Source organism: Rattus norvegicus, chromosome X, assembly GCF_021556685.1.
Source record: "Rattus norvegicus strain SHRSP/BbbUtx chromosome X, alternate assembly SHRSP_T2T, whole genome shotgun sequence".
NCBI classification, from domain to species: Eukaryota; Metazoa; Chordata; class Mammalia; order Rodentia; family Muridae; genus Rattus; species Rattus norvegicus.
In genome coordinates this window covers 11,506,243-11,524,197 of record NC_141554.1, presented here as the reverse complement: position 1 = coordinate 11,524,197, position 17,955 = coordinate 11,506,243, and the positions used below count along the sequence as shown (strand labels likewise).

Here is a 17,955-nt window from a genome sequence, read left to right as displayed (position 1 = left end):
AGAACTGGAAGAGCTTGAAGGGGCTCGAGATCCCATATGAACAACAATGCCAAGCAACCAGAGCTTCCAGGGACCAAGCCACTACCTAAAGACTATACATGGACTGACCCTGGACTCTGACCTCATAGGTAGCAATGAATATCCTAGTAAGAGCACCAGTGGAAGGGGAAGCCCTGGGTCCTGCTAAGACTGAACCCCCAGTGAACTAGATTGTTGGGGGGAGGGCGGCAAGGGGGGAGGATGGGGAGGGGAACACCCATAAAGAAGGGGAGGGGGAAGGGGGATGTTTGCCCGGAAACCGGGAAAGGGAATAACACTCGAAATGTATATAAGAAATACTCAAGTTAAAAAAATCTGGCTTTGTTTATGATAGGTGGGAGATACCCAGAAATTCACCTGTGACTGAACTGGCAAAGGGACAAAGGAATGGCTTGGCTGTTGTTACTTAGAAAAACATACTTACCAAAAAAAAATTGTAGCTGCTCAAAGCTTCAAAGTAGGTCTCCTTTAACAAGTTTTGGCTGCTCTAAGTATTATGGAGCTTCTGGGAAGTTGATAACATTCTCATCCTGTTTGGGCAAGTGGTTTCACAGGTGCACACAAAGATCAAAGTTCACTGAATTATGTGCATGAGACATGTGCCCTTTTCTATAAGTATACTGTGCTTCAGGGTTTTTAAGGTATGATAAAGCACATAGAGAAAGTTCCTGTGCATATGAAAAAAGAGCTTGAATTTTCTGAGCTTTTGTTTGGCTGGACAAGCATCACGTAGGTCTGGATACATAGAAAGCTGGTGACTTTTGTTGTTAGGATACACTTTGAGAAGATCAAGCTTTCTACCCTGAATATCCTCTTATGTCTGGTAAAGTTTTACCAAAGGATTGCTTTAAGTATTTATAACTCTAGTGAATAATGTCAAGGGAGAAGAAACACAAAAGCAGACTGGCTTCAGCCAGCAAAGGCACTTGCTGCCAAGCCTGGAGACCATGAATTAGATTCCTATAACCTTGATGGTGAAAGAAAAGCAACTCCCACAAGTTGTCTTCTGACCTCCCCGTGTGAACTGTGGCGTGCATAGGTAAGCAAGTAGGTAAATAATCAATATAAAGCTGTTTTAAAATTCACAAAACCACAAGGTCTCCTGAACGTAGTCACCAAACTTGGTGTGGGTTCACATCTGTAATATTCTGAGAAGTGTATGTTGTGGGGGGAAGACTCTCAGATACAGTATCTTGGGAAACTTTGAAGACTTGCACTTTTTATCTCCATACTAGTCATTGTGGTATGCTGCTATTGATGGGGAACAAGGGCCTGGTTAATGGGTACTGAATATGAAACACCTAGAATCTGGATGCAAGTGTACATTGACAATTAGCATGAGGGAGCAGTTGTGGATTGGCTTTTATATTGTTGTTTTTGTCTTTCAACCCTTGGCTTTCCTTGCTTTTCCTCCCAGGCCTGTGCATATCACAGACATACAAAGCCTTCAGAGGAAGGCTTTGCTTGGATGAGCTAGACTGAGAATGACTGCAGTGAAGAAAACAAAAGTAAAAGCTAGACAAAGAAATAAACATACGAACTTCTTTCAGATTCCTGTTCCTCTTTAACCTGCCCATCCCTCGCTTGATCACCCCTAAGATGAATTGTTTACTGTTTTTTGTTTGTTTGATGGTCCTGGGGAATCAAACCTAGGGCCTCTCACATGCTAGCTAAGTGTTCTATAAATGAACTGCACACACACACACACACACACACACACCAATGAATTCATTCACTCTTGGGTGGTGGTGGTGAGGGATTGTGTGAAGGTTTCATAAACAAATATTTCATATCTAAATGAATAAAAAGGAAGAATGGAAAAAATTAAATGATAAGCACACAGTACTTTAGTAAAATAATTTCACAAACAGAACAAGAAAGTTAAAAGAAACAACAGTCTTCAAGCCTTTGTTTAATCTTAGACATTTTGGCGTCCTGGAGAATGGCAATACAGTTTCTCACATTATGTGTTTCTGAATAGCACTAGAGATGAATCTACCATATCTTTTGTTATCTTTTTAATTTCATTTTATTTACTATATATTCATTTTATATATTATATTATTGGGGGCTGCACAGCCACAGTGCACACATGCCACAGCACACATATAGAGGTCAGAGCACAATGTGCAGGAGTCATTTTTCTCCTTCTACCACATGGGTCCCAGGGATCAAACTCACGTTGTCAGCTTGGCAAGCACCTTTACCTGCTGAGCCATTTCTCTGGCCCTGGTCTACCATTTCTTAAAACAATATTGGGCACTCTCAGCACTAATAATATTTGGAAATGGGTAATTGTTGTTAGGGGGTCTTCCTGTGGACTTAGCAGCATTCACTGGTATACCCAAGTCATGATAACCAAAGCTACCCCAGACACTGCCAAATGAGCCCCTGCATCAGATGAGGGGGAGAAAAATGTCCCTAATTGAGAACCACTGTCCTAAAGGATGTTATATGAAAATATTCATTCTAGGAACAACACCAGCCATCTCATTTCTAGGAAAGAGTACATATGTGCCATAGTGCAGTAACATACTCAAAGTCCATCTTAAAGTACAAGGAACAAAGAGATGTGTATTGAGGTCAGTCATTTAGTTTGAAATATATTTTTTATTTATTTTAAATATATAATGGTATACAGATTTAACAAATTAAGTAGAGCAAAAGGTTAATTGCAGAATCTAGGTGTCTAGGTTTTTGAGTGTTCATTGCAACATTATTTCAACTTTCCTGTGTGTTTGAAAATGTTCACAATAAAATAATGGGAAAAGAAGAATTCATGCATATTTAACTATCACAGCTAGGAAATCAAGAGGTTCAATTCACTTAATTATCATAGAGAAAAAACTACAGGGAGAGAACTTGTCAGTCCTGACAGGGATATTCTTTTTCCTCCAAATTGTACTATTACATCTAATTAATCTAATCACAAGAAAAAAAAACCACCTAGTAGTCACAGAGCAATTCAAAATACTGAACATGGGTCAGAGTTAAAAGAGGATTCAGAGTCATTAATTGTCCTGCTTTGTAGCTGATGAAGCTGAGTCCTGGAGAGATCATGCCCTGTATTTTTACAGAGCTGCTTTGCACAGTAATCGTTTTCTGTTTTCCAATTCCAGGGACTCTATCATTATCTTGACACTTTATTAATTAAAAATAACCATTAGAAACTATTTTCCCTATAGGAGGTTCACCATCTAATGAAGTCAGAAATTTTCAAATATCCCAGTTAAATTACATACATCACCTCCCGGGAAACATTTCTGACCCTTAATTATGGTGACTGCTTCCTTGAAGCATTTCATTAGGACATAGTTGGGCAATAGTTTATGAAAACTATTGAATGTTAGAAAATGTGTGTATAGTACCCATTCTATTGTCAGTGGAAAGTTCACACATTAATACCAACGTGAAATAGTGATGGTGCTGCCGTTGTCCTTCTGAGAGTTTTACAACCAGATAACGCCATGACTACAGACTAACATTTTAGGTTTAGTATTTTGCAAATGTGTAAAGAGCAGGGATGGAATGAAAGATGCTTAGAAGCATTTGTCATCATAGAAATGCAAATGAAAATTTACAATGTAATTCTATTATACTTCTATAGAGTGTCTAAAATGTACATCTGATCACTCAAGTTAGTAAGGTTGCAACACAAATGGAACTGCCATGTCCTGCTTGCAGGGACAAAATGCGGCAGAGTCATGTTGGAAACCATATTCATAGTTGCTCCTGGAGGTCAAATCATGGCAATAACCTAGCAATTGTACTTCTAGATTCTTATTCACAAAAAATGACATTAAATATCCATAGTATAAGTACTATGAGAGTTGTATATAGCAGATTTAGTAGCACAGAAGACAGCCAGAAATACTCTTTATCAATTAAAAGGTAAATAGATAACAGTATAGGTGTGCAATGCAGTACCACCAAACACCAGATGGAAGGAATTAATGCAGACATTGGTTATATCAAATTTACTCAAGACAGAGAATCCAGAGTTTCAGAGCTACCATTTCACCCTAGTATTTACCAAGTGCCCAGTCCCATGGCTACTTGGTTTATGTGATATATTTTCACACTATATCTTAGCCACTTTTCTCTTGTTCTGATAAAACACCAACGTCACTTATAAAACTTTGGCTTATGGTTCTAAGGCCTTAGAGACAAGATGGTAGATTGAAAGCATAGTAGTAAAAACAGCTGAGAGCTCACATCTCAAACCACAAGCAGGAAGCAGAGAGCACACTGGCAATGGCACAAGCCTTTGCAAACCTGGAGACTGACCCCACTGACAGACTTGCACCAACAAGGCCACACCTCCAAATGAAAACATTCTCCCGCTGGAGAATGAAATATTCAAATGTCTGAGATTTATGGGGGACATCTCATCTAACCCACCATAAACTGCAAGGTTGTTTTGAGGTCATTTACCATAACTCCCTAACCCTCTTAAGGACAGCTCTGTAAGGGGCCAGGCAGTGAGATGTCTCAGGAGGTAAAGACACTTGATGCACAAGATAGATAACTTGAGTTCAATCCTCAGAACCCACATAAGGTGAAAGGAGAGAACCAACTCCACAAAGATATCCTCTGACCTCTATACATTTGCCAATGCACATGTGCCCTCATACATAACACATACATGTTTAAAGGGCAAGCATGAAATAAACATAATAATAATGAGAGAGAGAGAGAGAGAGAGAGAGAGAGAGAGAGAGAGAGAGGAAAAGTCTCTCTATAAAGTATCAAAATAAAATCAGAGAGGATTAAGTTCAGAGCTCACATCTAAACTTGTGGATCCTTTATCATGAAGGCTGTGAGCAAGGCAAACCTGTCTGTCCTTGATAAGAGATCTGGCAGTCTTAGCTCGTTAGCAAATTGAGTAATGAGCTAATATAGTGGTGGGTTACCTTGGGGTAAGGAACTAGGTCAGTTTTCTAGCTATCAAGTTACAGTTAGCTTAGCTGGCAATGTAGTCAGAAATCTGGGATGAATAAATTATAATCTAGGAGTCATATATTAATAAAAATAGTTGGTCTATAGTTCACTGTCTAAACAGTCCCCAGGTCCCTGTGGTCTCCATTATAACTTGAACAGAGTCAGTCTGGCCTTCAAGCCTAGAAGACAAAAAGCTTTCTCCTGTGGAGTAGGTATGTGAAAAATGAGAAATGACTCACCTTGACTTAGGCAGTATGAGGCATTTAACGCTCTGGGCATCCTCTGTTTGTTCAGTGTAAGACAAGCCCTGGCAGCAGGCAAAGCAATGAAGCAGTGTTTCTCAGTGCTTATCATAACACAATCCAGGTAGAATCTTGTCACTGTGCCCAAATCTTTTTCATAGACCTTGGGGGATCACTGTTAGTCTTTGGGGGTCTTTGTCTATAACAACAAGCCCAAACATTTAACATTATATTTAGCATATTTTTCACAAGATTGAGAGCCAGTATCCACCAAGCATATCTGAGTTAGACAACCTGTGTTTGTTTAATTGCTTGTTCTAGATGTGTCTAGCAAATAAAGTGAGAACACTGTGACTTAATAACAGTAGCAAAAACAAGGCTAAACATATATTAAAGGCAATGATCTTTAACTTTTTATTGTTTAGAAATCAATATTTACCAAGGCAGAATAGAACAAAAACCTTAATTACTAAGTGACTTTGACAGGCTGTACTCCTAGAAACAGTGAACCGGGGACTGCCCATAACAAAGATGGTACTGGAGCCACAGGACAGTGTGAGGGGTGTGCAGTGCAGCTTGGCGGCAGGAAGTGGCCATGGGAGCTTATGTGCAGCTCCACAAAGCAGAATACAGGCAAGCTGGGGGGAGGGAGAGAGCAGAGTTTGAAGCAGTATTCTGTCTCCTAGCAACTCTGCTTAGGCAGGGGAGCAAGCTCCAGGTGCTCTGGGCAATGTAGGGTGAGGGAGCTTGCGCCTGCGCCATAGAGTGCCCAGCAGAGAAGTTGAGCAGGCAGCAGAGGCCGCAGGAATGAGGAAGCCCCAGAAGCAGCTTGACAGAGCAGGGAGCGAGAGAATGTGGAGAACTTAGGATAGTTAGGCCACAGCTGCAGGGAGCAAGAGTGAGGGGCGGGGTGAAAGTGCACAGCAGAGAATGAGGAGGAAGAGGAATGAACTATGGATCTGTGGATCAGTGGAGAGTTCTGAAAGCACCTTTAAGCGGCTATGTAGAGTTATTGGTTTTTGGATAATGGGGCCAAATTTAGCCTGTGAATTAGACCAAGAGGCATGGCATTGAAGACATTCCCATCTGGGTGAGAGTAGGAGGGGAACTAACGATTTCCCTGTTCCAGCCTCCCAAGAACAAGGTAGCTAGAGATCACAGCCAGGCCAGTTCACCAGGTCACACAGTGAACTAGGGCCTGAGCTCTGGGATTGCTGTGGATCTCAGAGCCTGAGGGAGAACAGTTTACCTAAATTTAGGATTTTTTTCAGCAGCGAGAAAGAACTGCTCCCCAGAGAGCAAGAGGAAGGAAGTCACCCAGGGGTAGAGGTCCTAGAACGAAGGTCCTGTAAGAACCTAAGCAAATGTATACAACACAGTATGAACATATTTAAAATAACCTCATCTTCTCCCAGTCATACAATGGATATAGGCCATGAGAAAGGGAGTTGAGGATGGAGTAGAGATAAAGACAGACAGGAGAGAGAGAGAGAGAGAGAGAGAGAGAGAGAGAGAGAGAGAGAGAGAGAGAGAGAGAGAGAAGAGAAGAGAAGAGAAGAGAAGAGAAGAGAAGAGAAGAGAAGAGAAGAGAAGAGAAGAGAAGAGAAGAGAAGAGAAGAGAAGAGAAGAGGAGAGGAGGCCGGCCAGAAACACGTGGAGAGATGGAGGGAAAGAAGGGACAGAGAGAGGAAGAGAGTGAGTAGGGGGCAAGTAGCCCCCTTTATAGTGAGTCGGGCACACCTGTTTGTTGCCAGATAACTGTGGGGCAGAGCCTAGAAGAAATGCTAACATTAGAGCAAGATTTCTAGGCAGCCAATTGCCTTGGGTAGTAGCTTAGCCTTTACTCTGTTCACACTTATTGGGTCTGTTTCTCTTCAAAGTCATTTATTCCTGGCATCTATCACAGTTTCATCAAAATTCCCAATCAACTCTTGCTTTATAGAAATAAAATTACTTCTTCTTCTATCATAAAACAGGCAACAACTATATTGCCTGAATTACTGTAAACCAGAAACATCACTGACTGTCTTTTTAAAACTAAGGGTATGGAAAGAAAAAAATCACTAATTCTAAAGAAAAAATGAATACTTGAACATTTCTTGTGTTGGTTATAATAAATGATTGTAGAATTTAGAGCCTTTTCTCAAGATTAACAGTCAGTGGGAAAATATACTTGAGATGTGAAGTCCACATTCTTTTAACTTTTTAAAAATCATATGATTCAAAAATCAGAATGCAGATGGACAGTCTTGGTCTTGTTGTGGTTCCTATGTGTCTCAATTCCTCCTCCATCTCATACAGACATTCACCTTTACTTATGTCATACATATCTTTTTCTTCCCCTAAGCAAATGTATACAACACAGTATGAACATATTTAAAATAACCTCATCTTCTCTCAGGAAAGGTAGCATTCACTGCTCTCTAGCTTACTGTTCTCATATAACGATAATGCCTGCAGGTTTTTAATATCAGTATATGAAGCATTTTCTTATTTGCTAACTAAATAGTATGTGTGTGAATTCTATTGTCACTAGTTAACTAGGTTGTTTCCCAACTTCTATTCATATTATAGATAATGCTGAAATAACCTTACATATATATCAAGAAAATTTAATAATATTTATTCAGTCTCAGGAAAATGCAGATTGTTTTCATCACACAACTTTTTATTTCTAAATTTACCTTTCAAGCATTGATTGGTTAATCTTCCTTGTCAACTAGATTTTTGAATCAGCATGGAAACACACCTCTGGGTATGTGCAGAAAAGTTTTTCCAGAGAGGTATAACTGAATAGGAATGACCAAATCTGAATGTGAGCTGAAGACCTGAAATGAATAAAAAATTAGAAAGCAAACTGAGTCCAACATTCTGCTCCATCACTGCAAACACAATCCAGCTGTCTTTTGGTGCTGCTTCCCTGCCTTCTTCACCATGATGGACTATTCTCTCAAGCTGAAAACTCAAACATACCTCTCTTTCCTTAAGTCTGTATCAACAGAACACCATGTGATAAGTATCTGATTATTTCTGCAAACGGTAGTTCTTGAAATTCTTAGAGCTGTTGAAAAAAAGCCTTTGTTATATGGTTATACAATAAAAATTAGAACCATGAATAAGAGCACTTAAAATGGGCTTTGCTGGAGTTATTCACTAAGCTTCACAAATATCATGTTACTACATGACTAGACATCAGCCCAAAGTATAAGAGACTTCTTTATACTACTAGAAGAAATGCAGCACAGTGCTCCTAGTTATAGATGGAAGATTTCCCTCTGAAACATCCATACATGGCCAGAATCTTGACTTACACTACACAACAGAATTTCAGGATGAATCCATATGAAGCAGAACTAGATTTACTAAGAAAGGAACAAGATAATGAGTATACTATACACTTTAGATTTATGTGTAGGCACAGAGAGAGAAAGCTGCAACTATTACAGTCTTTTAAAAATACTATTATTAAAATATTATTGTTGCACATGTACATGTACATATGTGTACATGTCTCTAGATGTCCCTTTGAGCTGGAGTTACAAGCAGTTGCAAATTGCCAGGACTGAGTACTGGGAATTGAACTTAGGTCCTCTGCCAGAAAAATACATGTTCTTAAGCACTGAGCCATTTCTTCAGCCACACAACTGTTACAGTTTTAATGTGAAATATCCCACACAGGCTCATTTTCTTGAACATTTAGACCCTAGCTGGCAGTGCTATTTGGGAGGTTAAGAAAGCTTTTGGACATGGGGTGTCAATGGTAGAGGAGAACTGAAGAGCTACTTTGGGAAATATTTTCTAAGATTCAACTTCAAAGTAAATGTGGTCCAAAGAGGCTCTATCTGAAGCTGGCTGCGGAACTTGGTGTTATTTAAGAGGTACTGATGTTACAGACATGCAAATACATGTAGTATGAGGTCATGGAGGCTTACATCAAAGTTCCAAAAAGGCACTGAGACCAGACAATGTATGTTAGGGTCATGGAGCTACTGAATACGCGATATATAAAACTATGATTGCAAAGTCTAACTCACCATGAAGACTCCAGGGTGTTGGACATGCCAGGAATGCGGAACATCTGCTGAGGAAAGTTGTGGGCATTAAGTCAAGCTGTCAAGAAAGAAGGCACGTGTGTTCCATGCCTGTTGAATTTCAAATGATTCCATAAGTTCTTAGTGCTAGATATAGAGCTATAGAATTTGGTATAAGGTGTCAGTCTTGATTTGACACTTTCTTTCTTCACTATGTCCTCACTTCTCCCTTTTGGAATTAGAATTTTAACTCTATTCCAATGTATATAACTCATTTTGTTTTCTAATTTTACAGGAGTTCACAGATGAAAAATGTCTTTAAGTCTCAGAAGATATTTAAGACTTTGAACTTTTTAACAATGCTGATGCTGCTAAGAATGTGGAGACTTTTGAAGTTAGACTGAATGCATTTTGAATTATGGGATGGACAAGAAGCCTGACAGAATATTGTGGTTTGTACATGAAGTGTCCCCCACAACTCTCATGTGTTTGATCATTCAGTTTTCAGTTGTTGGCAATAATGAGAGAGGTTGTTAAACCTTTTGTGCTTAGGACCTGACTGAAAAACAGTACTCTAAGGGTGGAGCTATGAGGCCCTGACTTACTCTAGTGCTGACCTCGGTGCTCTCTCTCTGCTTCCTGATTAGTGGTATATAACATGCTGCTATACAATCTTCTGTCTCTATATCTTTCCCAATAAAATGGATTACACCCACCCTCTCAAAACAAATCTTTGTTTTCTGAAGTTGTTTATGCCATCTATTCAGCCAGTGATGAGAAAAATGACAATAGAGAAACTATGTATATTAGTATCTCTCTGTATATGGTTTTGTCCTTTTTAAAGTTACATTCCTCAAAGGTAATTTATAACCAGAGTTAAAGGCTAAGAGGATTTTAAAACTTAGAGTTTAAAAACGAAGTAAAGCACATGAATTTGAAGACATATTTATATTATCTTAATTTCCTTTTGACAATGAAACAATAAAATGGTTTATGAGGTATATCCTAAGTATGCTGATGAAGTCAAAAACAAAAGTCACATGCACTTTGCTCTTAAGCAAACATGGTCCAATTGTTTTAAGTAACTGAGATGTAGTGCAGAAAGTGTGTCTCTATGGGCAGTTTTCACTGATGTTATTCTTCAGTTGTATGGAAGTTCTTTTTTTTTTTATTTTTATTAACTTGAGTATTTCTTATATACATTTCGAGTGTTATTCCCTTTCCCGGTTTCCGGGCAAACATCCCCCTCCCCCCTCCCCTTCCTTATGGGTGTTCCCCTCCCAACCCCCCCCCCCATTGCCCCCCCCCCCCCATAGACTAGTTCACTGGGGGTTCAGTCTTAGCAGGACCCAGGGCTTCCCCTTCCACTGGTGCTCTTACTAGGATATTCATTGCTACCTATGGGGTCAGAGTCCAGGGTCAGTCCATGTATAGTCTTTAGGTAGTGGCTTAGTCCCTGGAAGCTCTGGTTGCTTGGCATTGTTGTACTTTTGGGGTCACGAGCCCCTTCAAGCTCTTCCAGTTCTTTCTCTGATTCCTTCAACAGGGGACCTATTCTCAGTTCAGTGGTTTGCTGCTGGCATTTGCCTCTGTATTTGCTGTATTCTGGCTGTGTCTCTCAGGAGCGATCTACATCCGGCTCCTGTCGGTCTGCACTTCTTTGCTTCATCCATCTTGTCTAATTGGGTGGCTGTATATGTATGGGCCACATGTGGGGCAGGCTCTGAATGGGTGTTCCTTCAGTCTCTGTTTTAATCTTTGCTTCTCCCTTCCCTGCCAAGGGTATTCTTTTTCCTCATTTAAAGAAGGAGTGAAGCATTCACATTTTGATCATCCGTCTTGAGTTTCATTTGTTCTAGGGATCTAGGGTAATTCAAGCATTTGGGCTAATAGCCAATTATCAATGAGTGCATACCATGTATGTCTTTCTGTGATTGGGTTAGCTCACTCAGGATGATATTTTCCAGTTCCAACCATTTGCCTACGAATTTCATAAACTCGTTGTTTTTGATAGCTGAGTAATATTCCATTGTGTAGATGTACCACATTTTCTGTATCCATTCCTCTGTTGAAGGGCATCTGGGTTCTTTCCAGCTTCTGGCTATTATAAATAAGGCTGCGATGAACATAGTGGAGCACGTGTCTCTTTTATATGTTGAGGCATCTTTTGGGTATATGCCCAAGAGAGGTATAGCTGGATCCTCAGGCAGTTCAATGTCCAATTTTCTGAGGAACCTCCAGACTGATTTCCAGAATGGTTTTAACAGTCTGCAATCCCACCAACAATGGAGGAGTGTTCCTCTTTCTCCACATCCTCGCCAGCATCTGCTGTCACCTGAGTTTTTGATCTTAGCCATTCTCACTGGTGTGAGGTGAAATATCAGGGTTGTTTTGATTTGCATTTCCCTTATGACTAAAGATGTTGAACATTTCTTTAGGTGTTTCTCAGCCATTCAGCATTCCTCAGCTGTGAATTCTTTGTTTAGCTCTGAACCCCATTTTTTAATAGGGTTATTTGTTTCCCTGCGGTCTAACTTCTTGAGTTCTTTGTATATTTTGGATATAAGGCCTCTATCTGTTGTAGGATTGGTAAAGATCTTTTCCCAATCTGTTGGTTGCCATTTTGTCCTAACCACAGTGTCCTTTGCCTTACAGAAGCTTTGCAGTTTTATGAGATCCCATTTGTCGATTCTTGATCTTAGAGCATAAGCCATTGGTGTTTTGTTCAGGAAATTTTTTCCAGTGCCTATGTGTTCCAGATGCTTCCCTAGTTTTTCTTCTATTAGTTTGAGTGTGTCTGGTTTGATGTGGAGGTCTTTGATCCACTTGGACTTAAGCTTTGTACAGGGTGATAAGCATGGATCGATCTGCATTCTTCTACATGTTGCCCTCCAGTTGAACCAGCACCATTTGCTGAAAATGCTATCTTTTTTCCATTGGATGGTTTTGGCTCCTTTGTCAAAAATCAAGTGACCATAGGTGTGTGGGTTCATTTCTGGGTCTTCAATTCTATTCCATTGGTCTATCTGTCTGTCTCTGTACCAATACCATGCAGTTTTTATCACTATTGCTCTGTAATACTGCTTGAGTTCAGGGATAGTGATTCCCCCTGAAGTTCTTTTATTGTTGAGGATAGCTTTAGCTATCCTGGGTTTTTTGTTATTCCAGATGAATTTGCAAATTGTTCTGTCTAACTCTTTGAAGAATTGGATTGGTATTTTGATGGGGATTGCATTGAATCTGTAGATTGCTTTTGGTAAAATGGCCATTTTTACTAAATTAATCCTGCCAATCCATGAGCATGGGAGATCTTTCCATCTTCTGAGGTCTTCTTCAATTTCTTTCCTCAGTGTCTTGAAGTTCTTATTGTACAGATCTTTTACTTGCTGGGTTAAAGTCACACCGAGGTACTTTATATTATTTGGGTCTATTATGAAGGGTGTCGTTTCCCTAATTTCTTTCTCGGCTTGTTTCTCTTTTGTATAGAGGAAGGCAACTGATTTATTTGAGTTAATTTTATACCCAGCCACTTTGCTGAAGTTGTTTATCAGCTTTAGTAGTTCTCTGGTGGAACTTTTGGGATCACTTAAATATACTATCATGTCATCTGCAAATAGTGATATTTTGACCTCTTCTTTTCCGATCTGTATCCCCTTGATCTCCTTTTGTTGTCTGATTGCTCTGGCTAGAACTTCAAGAACTATATTGAATAAGTAGGGAGAGAGTGGGCAGCCTTGTCTAGTCCCTGATTTTAGTGGGATTGCTTCAAGTTTCTCTCCATTTAGTTTAATGTTAGCAACTGGTTTGCTGTATATGGCTTTTACTATGTTTAGGTATGGGCCTTGAATTCCTATTCTTTCCAGGACTTTTATCACGAAGGAGTGTTGAATTTTGTCAAATGCTTTCTCAGCATCTAATGAAATGATCATGTGGTTTTGTTCTTTCAGTTTGTTTATATAATGGATCACGTTGATGGTTTTCCGTATATTAAACCATCCCTGCATGCCTGGGATGAAGCCTACTTGATCATGGTGGATGATTGTTTTGATGTGCTTTTGAATTCGGTTTGCCAGAATTTTATTGAGTATTTTTGTGTCGATATTCATAAGGGAAATTGGTCTGAAGTTCTCTTTCTTTGTTGTGTCTTTGTGTGGTTTAGGTATAAGAGTAATTGTGGCTTCGTAGAAGGAATTCGGTAGGGCTCCATCTGTTTCAATTTTGTGGAATAGTTTGGATAATATTGGTATGAGGTCTTCTATGAAGGTTTGATAGAATTCTGCACTAAACCCGTCTGGACCTGGGCTCTTTTTGGTTGGGAGACCTTTAATGACTGCTTCTATTTCCTTAGGAGTTATGGGGTTGTTTAACTGGTTTATCTGTTCCTGATTTAACTTCGATACCTGGTATCTGTCTAGGAAATTGTCCATTTCCTGAAGATTTTCAAATTTTGTTGAATATAGGTTTTTATAGGAAGATCTGATGATTTTTTGAATTTCCTCTGAATCTGTAGTTATGTCTCCCTTTTCATTTCTGATTTTCTTAATTTGGACGCACTCTCTGTGTCCTCTCGTTAGTCTGGCTAAGGGTTTATCTATCTTGTTGATTTTCTCAAAGAACCAACTTTTGGTTCTGTTGATTCTTTCTATGGTCGTTTTTGTTTCTACTTGGTTGATTTCAGCTCTGAGTTTGATTATTTCCTGCCTTCTACTCCTCCTGGGTGTATTTGCTTCTTTTTGTTCTAGAGCTTTTAGGTGTGCTGTCAAGCTGCTGACATATGCTCTTTCCTGTTTCTTTCTGCAGGCACTCAGCGCTATGAGTTTTCCTCTTAGCACAGCTTTCATTGTGTCCCATAAGTTTGGGTATGTTGTATCTTCATTTTCATTAAATTCTAAAAAGTTTTTAATTTCTTTCTTTATTTCTTCCTTGACCAGGTTATCATTGAGTAGAGCATTGTTCAATTTCCACGTATATGTGGGCATTCTTCCCTTATTGTTATTGAAGACCAGTTTTAGGCCGTGGTCCGATAGCACGCATGGGATTATTTCTATCTTTCTGTACCTGTTGAGGCCCGTTTTTTGACCAATTATATGGTCAATTTTGGAGAAAGTACCATGAGGAGCTGAGAAGAAGGTATATCCTTTTGCTTTAGGATAGAATGTTCTATAAATATCCGGTAAGTCCATTTGGCTCATGACTTCTCTTAGTCTGTTGACATCACTGTTTAATTTCTGTTTCCATGATCTGTCCATTGATGAGAGTGGTGTGTTGAAATCTCCCACTATTATTGTGTGAGGTGCAATGTGTGTTTTGAGCTTTAGTAAGGTTTCTTTTACATATGTAGGTGCCCTTGTATTTGGGGCATAGATATTTAGGATTGAGAGTTCATCTTGGTGGATTTTTCCTTTGATGAATATGAAGTGTCCTTCCTTATCTTTTTTGATGACTTTTAGTTGGAAATTGATTTTATTTGATATTAGAATGGCTACTCCAGCTTGCTTCTTCTGACCATTTGCTTGGAAAGTTGTTTTCCAGCCTTTCACTCTGAGGTAGTGTCTGTCTTTGTCTCTGAGGTGTGTTTCCTGTAGGCAGCAGAATGCAGGGTCCTTGTTGCGTATCCAGTTTGTTAATCTATGTCTTTTTATTGGGGAGTTGAGGCCATTGATATTGAGAGATATTAAGGAATAGTGATTATTGCTTCCCTTTATATTCATATTTGGATGTGAGGTTATGTTTGTGTGCTTTCATTCTCTTTGTTTTGTTGCCAAGACGATTAGTTTCTTGCTTCTTCTAGGGTATAGCTTGCCTCCTTATGTTGGGCTTTACCATTTATTATCCTTTGTATTGCTGGATTTGTAGAAAGATATTGTGTAAATTTGGTTTTGTCATGGAATATCTTGGTTTCTCCATCAATGTTAATTGAGAGTTTTGCTGGATACAGTAACCTGGGCTGGCATTTGTGTTCTCTTAGGGTCTGTATGACATCAGTCCAGGATCTTCTGGCCTTCATAGTTTCTGGCGAGAAGTCTGGTGTGATTCTGGTAGGTCTCCCTTTATATGTTACTTGACCTTTTTCCCTTACTGCTTTTAATATTCTTTCTTTATTTTGTGCGTTTGGTGTTTTGACAATTATGTGACGGGAGGTGTTTCTTTTCTGGTCCAATCTATTTGGAGTTCTGTAGGCTTCTTGTATGTCTATGGGTATCTCTTTTTTTAGGTTAGGGAAGTTTTCTTCTATGATTTTGTTGAAGATATTTACTGGTCCTTTGAGCTGGGAGTCTTCACTCTCTTCTATACCTATTATCCTTAGGTTTGATCTTCTCATTGAGTCCTGGATTTCCTGTATGTTTTGGACCAGTAGCCTTTTCCGCTTTACATTATCTTTGACAGTTGAGTCAATGATTTCTATGGAAACTTCTGCTCCTGAGATTCTCTCTTCCATCTCTTGTATTCTGTTGGTGAAGCTTGTATCTACAGCTCCTTGTCTCTTCTTTTGGTTTTCTATATCCATGGTCGTTTCCATGTGTTCTTTCTTGATTGCTTCTATTTCCATTTTTAATTCCTTCAACTGTTTGATTGTGGTTTCCTGGAATTCTTTCAGGGATTTTTGTGTCTCCTCTCTATGGGCTTCTACTTGTTTATTTATGTTTTCCTGGAATTCTTTCAGGGATTTTTGCGATTCTTTCAGGCGTTTTTGCGATTCCTCTCTGTAGGCTTCTACTTGTTCTCTAATGGAGTTCTTCATGTCTTTCTTGAAGTCCTCCAGCATCATGATCAAATATGATTTTGAAAATAGATCTTGCTTTTCTGGTGTGTTTGGATATTCCATGTTTGTTTTGATGGGAGAATTGGGCTCCGATGGTGCCATGTAGTCTTGGTTTCTGTTGCTTGCGTTCCTGCGCTTGCCTCTCGCCATCAGATTATCTCTAGTGTTACTTTGTTCTGCTATTTCTGACAGTGGCTAGACTGTCCTATAATCCTGTGTGTCAGGAGTGCTGTAGACCTGTTTTCCTCTTTTTCAGTCAGTTATGGGGACAGAGTGTTCTGCTTTCGGGCGTGTAGTTTTTCCTCTCTACAGGTCTTCAGCTGTTCCTGTGGGCCTGTGTCTTGAGTTCACCAGGGCTTTCTTGCAGCAGAAAATTTGGTCTTACCTGTGGTCCCGAGGCTCAGGTTCGCTCGTGGGGTGCTGCCCACGGGCTCTCTGCAGCGGCAGCAACCAGGAAGACCTGTGCCGCCCCTTCCGGGAGCTTCAGTGCACCAGGGTTCCAGATGGTCTTTGGCTTTTTCCTCTGGCGTCCGAGATGTGTGTGCAGGGAGCAGTGTCTTCTGGTTTCCCAGGCTTGTCTGCCTCTCTGAAGGTTTAGTTAGCTCTCCCTCCCACGGGATTTGGGTGCAGAGAACTGTTTATCCGGTCTGTTTCTTTCAGGTTCCGGCAGTGTCTCAGGCAGGGGTCCTGCCGCTCCTGGGCCCTCCCCCACGGGAGCCCAGAGGCCTTATACAGTTTCCTCTTGGGCCAGGGATGTGGACAGGGGTGAGCAGAGTTGGTGGTCTCTTCTGCTCTGCAGCCTCAGGAGTGCCCACCTGACCAGGCGGTTGGGTCTCTCTCTCTCACCGGGTCTGGGAGCAGAGAGCTGCTGCGGGCCGGGATCCGCGGGTGTGGGACTTCCGGTAAACACAGAACGTGCCCGGTCCTAGAGAAATTCTGCTTCCGTGTGTCCCAAGCTCACCAGGCAGCTTTCTTGCAGCAGAAAATTTGGTCTTACCTGTGGTCCCGAGGCTCAGGTTCGCTCGTGGGGTGCTGCCCACGGGCTCTCTGCAGCGGCAGCAACCAGGAAGACCTGTGCCGCCCCTTCCGGGAGCTTCAGTGCACCAGGGTTCCAGATGGTCTTTGGCTTTTTCCTCTGGCGTCCGAGATGTGTGTGCAGGGAGCAGTGTCTTCTGGTTTCCCAGGCTTGTCTGCCTCTCTGAAGGTTTAGTTAGCTCTCCCTCCCACGGGATTTGGGTGCAGAGAACTGTTTATCCGGTCTGTTTCTTTCAGGTTCCGGCAGTGTCTCAGGCAGGGGTCCTGCCGCTCCTGGGCCCTCCCCCACGGGAGCCCAGAGGCCTTATACAGTTTCCTCTTGGGCCAGGGATGTGGGCAGGGGTGAGCAGAGTTGGTGGTCTCTTCCACTCTGCAGCCTCAGGAGTGCCCACCTGACCAGGCAGTTGGGTCTCTCTCTCACCGGGTCTGGGCTGTATGGAAGTTCTTATGTCTCAGCCAATGAGAAATGTAATGAGAAATGTGTTGGAGGGCTTCTTTCCCTTTCCAGGTTCCTGTAAGTTTGCCTGCCTTTCTAGCTTGTCTCACAATGAAGGACAGAGGAAATACAAAATGCCTTACATGTGTTTGATGTTATGTCATAACATTTTGTGGTGCTTACTAAGTCCTCTAAATTTTGTATATCTACTATTTACCATAACACAAAACCATCATAAATCAGTTTGACAAACCATCACAACAAAATAAAATAGGGAGAAATACCTCATTTTTCTGCATCTTCAGCAATTGCATTTAACTATTTCCTAAATAAATCAAAAGCATTTTTAGCAATATGTAATTCCAGGGGATTTGGGTTACTTCCTAATGCCCCCAAATGCTTACATCATGTAGATCCTAGTTTCAAAACCCTGCCTTATACCATTTTACTTTTTGTTTTATGATGTGA

At 40.6% G+C, this 17,955-nt stretch overlaps 1 long non-coding RNA gene across 2 annotated transcripts in view; it reads left to right on the top strand.

Moving 5' to 3' along the window:
- The first annotated feature begins 661 nt into the window (after positions 1 to 661).
- The window catches only part of LOC147998138 (uncharacterized), a 63,899-nt gene continuing 46,605 nt past the window's right edge, over positions 662 to 17,955 (top strand). Inside the window, exons 1-2 of one of the 2 annotated variants that reach the window (XR_015646890.1) lie at positions 662 to 1,078; positions 9,549 to 9,705. This is a non-coding gene — a long non-coding RNA (uncharacterized LOC147998138). Of the gene's footprint in view, positions 1,079 to 5,971; positions 6,918 to 9,548; positions 9,706 to 17,955 lie in introns of those variants that run through there. The other variant, XR_015646891.1, reaches the window with a different exon arrangement.